The following is an 8,398-nucleotide window of genomic DNA, read 5'->3' as shown; positions in this document are numbered from 1 at the left end:
CAAAGGACCATGTTATATAATTCCATTTATATAAAATATCCAGAATAGGCAAATCTGTAAAGACAGAAAGTAGACTGGTATTTACCTAGGTCTGGGGACCTGGGGGATTGCTAGGGAGTAGAGGATTTCTTTTTAGGAGTGATGAAAATGTTCTCAGAATTGTATAACTCTGTGAATATAACAAGAGCCATTGAATTACTTTGGCTGAATTGTGTGGTATGTGAATTAAATTTCATTAACAGTTTAAAATTTTTTTAGGTAGGAGACAGAGCCTGTGATATAATTAGCAGGCCACAACAAAGAGGCTGAAAATCTGTAGGGCCTCCAAGACCCAAGGAATTACCACTGCTGGGCAAGAACTGGGAATTCTCTGACACTAGCTCCAGGAGCCTACTAGCTAAGTGAACCCAAGGGATGAACTACAACCTGGGGAGGTTTCTCTAGGTTGTTTTCAGAACTCTGTATTTGTTCATCTCCTATGAATATATCCCTGTCCAAAGGGGATAATGTGTAGTGATCACAAACTAGAGTTCTGTTCCCTCTCTTGCTCTTCTGCTTCTTTCAATGATAATACATTCGTTTCATCTTTAAAAAAGATTTTGTTTATTTATTTTTAGAGAGAGGGGAAAGGAGGAAGAAAGAGGGGGAGAGAAACATCAATGTGTGGTTGCCTCTCCTACACCCCCAACTGGGGACCTGGCCCACAACCCAGGCATGTGCCCTGACTGGGAATCAAACTGGCAACCCTTTGGTTTGCAGGTGGCACTCAATCCACTGAGCTGCACCAGCCAGGGCACAATTTCAGAGTCTTAGCTCCAATATGCACATATTTCCTGTTTATTAATAACCATAGGCTCACAGAGCTGGAAGATCACCTTATCTGTAAGAAGCAGAAACTAAGGGTCCAGAAAAGGAGGGTTACCTGTTCAATCACAGCCAGTAAATAGCATAGAGGGGACTCAAATCATTACTGTAAATTGCCTGTGCTAGTGACTATAATCCTAATGACTTAGTAATAGCCTAAAGAAGGACAGGGCTCAGGCCAGGGGGAGGGGATGGATGGTAGGAAGGCAAGGGGAAGGGTAGGTGGAGTTGGGAGGTAGAAGGGGAGGTATGTGGTAAAGTAGAAGTTGTTACCATTTTGGTTTACATTTTTGTCTCTTTAAGCTTGATTTCTTTCCATGACGGCCTTTTCTTGTTAACCAGGTGGTTCTGTGGCATAGAAGAGCTTGTTGGTTCTTAAAGGTCATTGTAGGGTTTAGTCCATTTAAAGAAATGGGCCAGAGCAGCTGGAAGGGAATATGGGTGTTGCTGTTTTAGGGGATGCCCCTTGCTCCTCTGCCGGAGAAGACCTGCTGTGGCCCCTGACAAATGGTTTTTACCATCTGACCTCACTCTCACCTGCCCTTTCCTAGTCTCTCTCTTCACCCAGCACACCACTGCCCCCAATTCCTGTCTGGAGACTTAGAGAAGGAGGAGGAGGGAAATGAGTGCCTTTTCCCTTTCATAGATTCACCAGACATCCAGAGCACAGTTCAGAGCTCTTGCTCCCAAGCTCTGACTGCTAGGCTAAAGATGAGAGGGGCTGAGTGGAAAAAGACGGAAAATCCAGCGGTTTCCATAGGTCATCTCCTCCGTTCTTCTGCCTCCGTTAGAACTGCTACACATTACTGCACTAGTTCTGAAACTTTTTGGTCTCAAAGCATCTGTAGATTCTTAAAAATTACTAAAGACCCAAAGAGCTATTTTTAAAATATATTTTATTGATTATGTTATTACAGTTGTCCCATTTCCCCCCTTCATTCCCTTCCACCCTGCACACCCTCTCCCACCCACATTTCTGCCCTTTAGTTCATGTGCATGTGTCATAAGTTCTTTAGCTTCTACATTTCCCGTACTGTTCTTGCCCTTCCCCTATTTTCTACCTACCATCTATGCTACTTATTCTCTATAACTTTTCCCCCTTTCTCCTCCTCCCACGCCCCTGTTGCTAACCCTCCCTGTGATCTCCATTTCTGTGGTTCTGTTCCTGTTCTAGTTGTTTGCTTAGTTTGCTTTTGTTTTAGGTGTGGTTGTTAATAATTGTGAGTTTGCTGTCATTTTACTGTACATGTTTTTTTATCTTCTTTTTCTTAGATAAGTCCCTTTAACATTTCATATAATAAGGGCTTGATGATGATGAACTCCTTTGACTTAACCTTACCTGAGAAGCACTTTATCTGCCCTTCCATTCTAAATGAAAGCTTGGCTGGATAGAGCAATCTGGGATGTAGGTCCTTGCCTTTCATTACTTGGAATACTTCTTTCCAGCCCCTTCTTGCCTGTAAGGTCTCTTTTGAGAAATCAGCTGACAGTCTGATGGGAACTCCCTTGTAGGTTACTGTCTCCTTATCTCTTGCTGCTTCCAGGATTCTCTCCTTCATTTTTACCTTGGCTGATGTAATTATGATGTGCCTGGGTGTGCTCCTCCTTGAGCCCAACTTCTTTGGGACTCTGAGCTTCCTGGACTTCCTGGAAGTCTATTTCCTTTGTCAGATTGGGGAAGTTCTCCTTTATTATTTGCTCAAATAACTTTTCCACTTGTTACTCTTCCTCTTCCCCTTCTGGTACCCCTATAATTTGGATGTTGGAACATTTAGAGATGTCCTGGAGGTTCCTAAGCCTCTCCTCATTTTGTTGAATTCTTGTTTCTTCATTCTTTTCTTGTTGTATGTTTTTTTCTTCCTTCTGGTCCACTCCATCGATTTGAGTCCCAGTTTTCTTCCCATCACTATTGGTTCCTGTGCATTTTCCTTCATTTCACTTAGCATAGCCTTCATTTTTTCATCTAATTTGCGACCAAATTCAACCAATTCTGTGAGCATCCTGATCACCAGTGCTTTGAACTGTGCATCTGATAGGTTGGCTATCTCTTAGTCACTTAGTTGTATTTACTGTGGAGCTTTGATCTGTTCTTCCGTTTGAGCCATTTTTTTTTTGTCTTGCCGTGCCTGTTACGTATGAGTGGAGCCCTAGGCATTCACCAGGTCAGGGCAACCCACGTTGATGGTTTGTGATGCTGTATGTGGGGGCGGGGTCCAAGAGGGAACAATCGTGCTTGCTCCACTCTCTGTCCGATTTCAGTCCCTTCCGCCACTTCCCCCACGCAAACTGGGCCTTTCTGGTGCTGATTCCCATGTGGGTGGGCTTGTGCACGCTCCAGGACCCTGTGGGTCTCTCCAACGAACTCTCCTGTGAGGCTGGGAGTCTCTCCCTGTGCCTCAACCTCCACAGGTGTTTTCAATTAGTGCCCCAAGGCTCTATTTCCACGTGCTGGGACCCTGGGTTGCACTGTCTGTCTCACTCCCCAAGTCTGCCTGGTTTATCTGCATGCAAATGTGGGATCACCTGGTCAGCCAACTGCCTTGTGTGTAGTGCCTCACTTCACAATCGCCACCTTGCTTGGTCTATCCATTGCCACCCTGCACCCGGGGTCTGCCAGCTGCCGCCTGTGTGCCCAGGGGCCACCCACTGCAGTCTTGCCTTTGAGGGGTGCTGTATGCGCCTGGTGCCACCACTTTTTGTACCATGTGACCCCTCTCCCAGCTGCCCGACTCCACCCTTCCTACCGGTCTGGATGAATGTGTCTATTTTAATTCCTTGGTTGTCTGACTTCCATACAGTTCAATTTTCTATCAGTTCTGGTTGTTATTTTGTTTCTAAATTGTTGTCCTTATTTTGGTTGTGCAAGGAGGCACAGTGTGTCTATCTATACTTCCATCTTGGCCGGAAGTGCCAAAGAGCTTTTATTTATTATTTAAGAAGCAAAGAGCTCTTGTTTATTATATGTAGGCTTTACCCATCAATATTGACTGTATTATAAATCAGAACTGAGGAATTTTTAAAAATCTGTAAGTTCAATTCATAAATGTGAACATAAGTAACATATTTTTATGAAAAAGTATTTTTCAAAACAAAAGAATTTAATGATAAGATTGGAATTTTTAATGTCTGGGTTAATAAAAGACAGATGGATTCTTATATCTGCTTCAGTATTCAGTCAACTGTAATACAGTGTTTTGGTTGAAAAATGTAAAGAAAATCTGGACTAATACACATAAGTAGTTGGAAAAGGGAGGAATATTTTAATGAGTTTTCAGATAATTGTGATTATTCCTGTTCATACCACATCGAAATTAAACAACCATTAGTTTTGTAAAGGTTGAGACCATACTATAAACTTTTCGCACTCTGTTACATTAAAATCCACTGGCCTATCTTTGGATGATTCTTTTACTCACACATGGTTTTGTAAAGTCATGCTTTGGTCATCTGGGAAATCTTGGTTTACTGAGTAATGCAGATCTTGCAAATACTGAAATATTATATAAAAACCACACTGGTTGATAACATCACCTATCTCATCAGAAAAATCTTTTCAGGAAAACTGCCAACCAATGGCAGGGAATACAATTTCCCAAAATCCTCACTTTCCCCCAAAGCTTGAATTTTATATTTGGAAACAAATACTGTCAGCTATTTTCCTTCACGTGGCAGGCTCCAGAAAATGTCTGCCAAATACATGTCTGACTTACCAAAATTCACGTTAGTCATACTCTCAAGGAAACATGGTGTTCCATCAGAAAGTGGTTAGTTCAGCTTGCAAATGGAATGGTTTTACAAGTGTTTATTCTGAGACAATCAATGTACTGTACTTGAGACAACTGATGTACTTGAAAATGCCAGTGTATGGCAGAAGTGCTCTCCGTGTCCTTCCCGTTTCCTCACAGGGGATTTTTAAAATATAGGTACTCAAGGGTCGAGTTTTAATAAAATTAATTTTTCTGGTGTCATTAAGGACATGCTTAGCAGAACTGGCTTTCCCCTCCTTAGAATGCTCTAAGACTACATTAACTACTAACAATGTGATACTATTGCCCAAAGCACCAGCAATTTTTACCCACCATTGCTTTTGTACTATCAGTGTAAAAGTCAACACAGTGAAAAGTAATATCTTAGAATTCTAATGGAAAGTTTTGATTTCTTGGACTCCCTGAAAAGGCCTTGGGGCCTCCAGGAGCCTACAGACCATACTTTGAGAACTCAGACAATATACATGTTGTGTATGTGTGTATATGTTGAAATACATGTAAAATATTTCTCCCCTAAGTTCATATTTCTCTGAGTTAAATATAATTCCCTAGATCTGATGTGAAAAATTGCCAATGTCTGGGTTTAAGAGGGTCTTCTAGTGGGAAGTTTCAGGGCAGAGCCCCAACCACATTTTTTCTTACAGCTTCTGTGATCTTGTCCAGACTCATGTCTCCAATAGACTCTCTAGGTGTTCTTTTGGGGCAGTAGCAGACACCATGCCATTTCCTAGGGGAAGAACATCTGGGAGGTGGCGGTGTCAAGTGCCCTGCAGGTGAACGCCATGCTGCGTCTCCTGATTTATGGGCCTACCTTGATGAGCAAGGGGTGTGGTAAACTAAGTTGAGTTCAAACACTCCACAAGAGCCTGCAAGATATTCAGAGTGACTCAGTCTCACTTATAAGCCAAAATTGCTCCCCAGTTGGAATTCTGGGCTTGCTTTCCTAACATTGGTAAGCAATAATGTACTTCTGTTTTTAATAGGAAATATCATAGGGTAATGGATGGGATCATGTAGGTCACCTCAGAGATAGTCCTGGGAGACACTGACCCTAATGCCCAGTCTTCTAGTTCTTTCTTTATTAAAAAGGGGAGTGTGAAGACTACATGACTCCTTGAGGGTCCTTGTAATTTGAAAGCACTGACTCACTACATGGCAGACCACCATGACCTGGAGAGTACGTTGATTCTTGCTGTGGGGATTACTATATAACTGTTCTCTTATCAGGAAAGTGCTCAGACCATGAGATTCCAAACTTTTGCCAGTCCTGGGACCTTCTAAATTCCATGGCAGAATGCCATGGTACCAGCCAAAGACAGCTTCTAGAGAAGGTGGTTGTGGCTGCCCAAGTTGCAGGGTATAAGAGGATATATGAATCAGGGTGTTTGGAGTGGTTAGCCTCAGGTTTTCCAAGTGTGGGACAGGAGGTTGGAACTTCATCGTAATGTACTTAGTACTGTTGATTGCAGGTTCTTAGAACCCTATTCTTATCAAAGAACTTATAGCTGAACCCTTATATACTGGCTGGTATTTATTCTTCAGAGTGGTTCTTGGTCTTCCCTTTTAATTAGTACTGAGAGGTGGAAGGAAGCTCACAGCACTGCTGCAATAACTCATATTTTCAGTATGCATCATCCAGTGGAGGCCCAAATACAGGGTCCTGCACAAATAATGCCCCTTTTTTATTACAAAATCTTTTATTACAAAACCATAAGCATGTAATTCTGTAACAACAGTATCACACTCAAGCACACCATATGACATTTTAGGTGAAATGTTGAAATTAAAACTATAAATTATTACACCCATATTATCCCTACCAACCACACTCAAGCAGGTGTTATTTCTGCCGCATGCTGGATGATACTCATAGTGGATTCACCTGGGGGAAAAGTGGCTTAACCTTCATTGCTAACCACAGGAACTTTCTGCAGAGAGATGCTTCCTTTAAAAAAAAAGCTACAACTTGACATCTTAAAAATATTTTTTCCCCAATTACAGGAGATACTTAGCTGTGTTCCTATTCAGTATGTTTCTCTTGAGGGTTTCTGGCCGATTTTCCATGTAATGTCCTATATTGGCTAAGTTCTTCTTGCTGTCTAAAACCAGACACATGCGGTGAATCCATCATCATCTTCTTCATCTGAAAAATAATTGTTCTTGCTTAATTTTCCTAGCACTGCCAATAAATATCCCATTTGATTAACCCCCCTGATTTTATACCTGTAGTGACTGTTTACTTACAAACTTTATTAATTTTTTTCTGATCACATTACTTATAGAAAAACTGAATTCACAACTATGTAAACTAAATAAAAATCACCCATTACCATCCATAGATAATTTTGGTCTGGTATATGTCATTTTTTTAAAAAAAGATTTTACTTGTTGATTTTTAGAGAGAGGTGAAGAGAAAGAGAATGAGAATGAGAGGGAGAGGATTATCAATGTGTGGTTGTCTCTCATGCACCCTGTACCAGGGACATGTACCAGGGACCTGGGCCATAACCCAGGCATGTGCCCCAACTGGGAATCAAATTGGTGACCCCTTAGTTAGAAGCCCACTCTCAATCCACTGAGTTACACCAGCCAGGGCTGGTGTAGGTCATTTTGATGTATGGGAATATTCTATTAATTATATTTTATATGCTATTATAGTGTTTCTAATTTCCCGCCTTTTCATCCCCCCACCATCACCCCCTACTCCCTCAGGCAATCCCCGCACCATTCTTCATGTTCATGGGTCATGCATATAAGTTCTTTGGCCACTCCATTTCCTATACTGTACTTTACATCCCCATGGCTATTCTGCAATTACCTATTTCTGCTTCCTAATCCCCTCACTAATTCACTTATTCTTCCATATCCCCTCTGCCACCTGGTAACCATCAAAATGCTCTCTGTATCCATGATTCTATCTCTGTTCTTGTTTGCTTAGTTTGTTTTTTAGATTCAATTGTTGATAGATAGGTATTTTTTGCCATTTTACTGTTCACAATTTTGATCTTCTTTTTCTTAAATAAGTCCCTTTAACATTTCATATAACAATGGTTTGGTGATGATGAACTCCTTTAGTTTTTTCTTGTCTTGGAAGGTCTTTATCTGCACTTGGATTCTAAATGATAGCTTTGCTGGCCACAGCAATCTTGTCTATAGGTACCTGCTTTTCATGACTTTGAATATTTCTTGCCAGTCCCTTCTAGCCTGCAAAGTTTCTTTTGAGAAATCAGCTGGAAGTCTTATGGGGACTCCCTTGCAGGTAACTAACTGCTTTTCTCTTGCTGCTTTTAAGATTCTCTCTTTATCATTAACCTTTGGCATTTTCATTATGATGTATCTTGGAGTGGGCCTCTTTGCATCCATCTTGTTTGGGACTCTTTGTTCTTCCTGGACTTAATGTCTATTTCCTTCACCAAATTAGGCAAGTTTCTTTCACTATTTTTTCAAACAGATTTCCAATTTCTTGCTCTTTCTCTTCTCCTTCTGGCACCCCTATGATGTGAATGCTAGAATACTTGAAGTGGTCCCAGAGACTGCTTACACAATCCTCATTTTCTTTTTTTAATTATTTTTTCTTCTTGTTGTTCTGATTGGTTGTTTTTTGTTTCCTTACGTTCCAAATCATTAATTTGATTCTTGGCTTCCATTCTACAGTTGTTTCCTTGTAAATTGTTCTTTATTTCAATCAGTGTATCCTTTATTACCAACTGGATCTTTTTTATGCTGCTGAGGTCGTCCCTAAATTCCTTGAGCATCCTTATAGCCAG

At 41.1% G+C, this 8,398-nt stretch overlaps 1 long non-coding RNA gene across 1 annotated transcript in view; it reads right to left on the bottom strand.

Annotated features, from left to right (window-relative positions):
• Positions 1–4,101: 4,101 nt before the first annotated feature.
• The window catches only part of LOC123806624, a 19,391-nt gene continuing 15,094 nt past the window's right edge, over positions 4,102–8,398 (bottom strand). Inside the window, exon 2 of the long non-coding RNA XR_006783513.1 lies at positions 4,102–6,774. This is a non-coding gene — a long non-coding RNA (uncharacterized LOC123806624). The remainder of the gene's footprint in view (positions 6,775–8,398) is intronic.

The sequence above is a fragment of the Phyllostomus hastatus genome, unplaced genomic scaffold (assembly GCF_019186645.2).
Source record: "Phyllostomus hastatus isolate PE091 unplaced genomic scaffold, TTU_PhHast_1.1 phas_contig_150, whole genome shotgun sequence".
Lineage (NCBI taxonomy): Eukaryota > Metazoa > Chordata > Mammalia > Chiroptera > Phyllostomidae > Phyllostomus > Phyllostomus hastatus.
The sequence above is the reverse complement of the archived record's forward strand: the minus strand, read 5'-3'. Positions and strand labels throughout refer to the sequence as shown.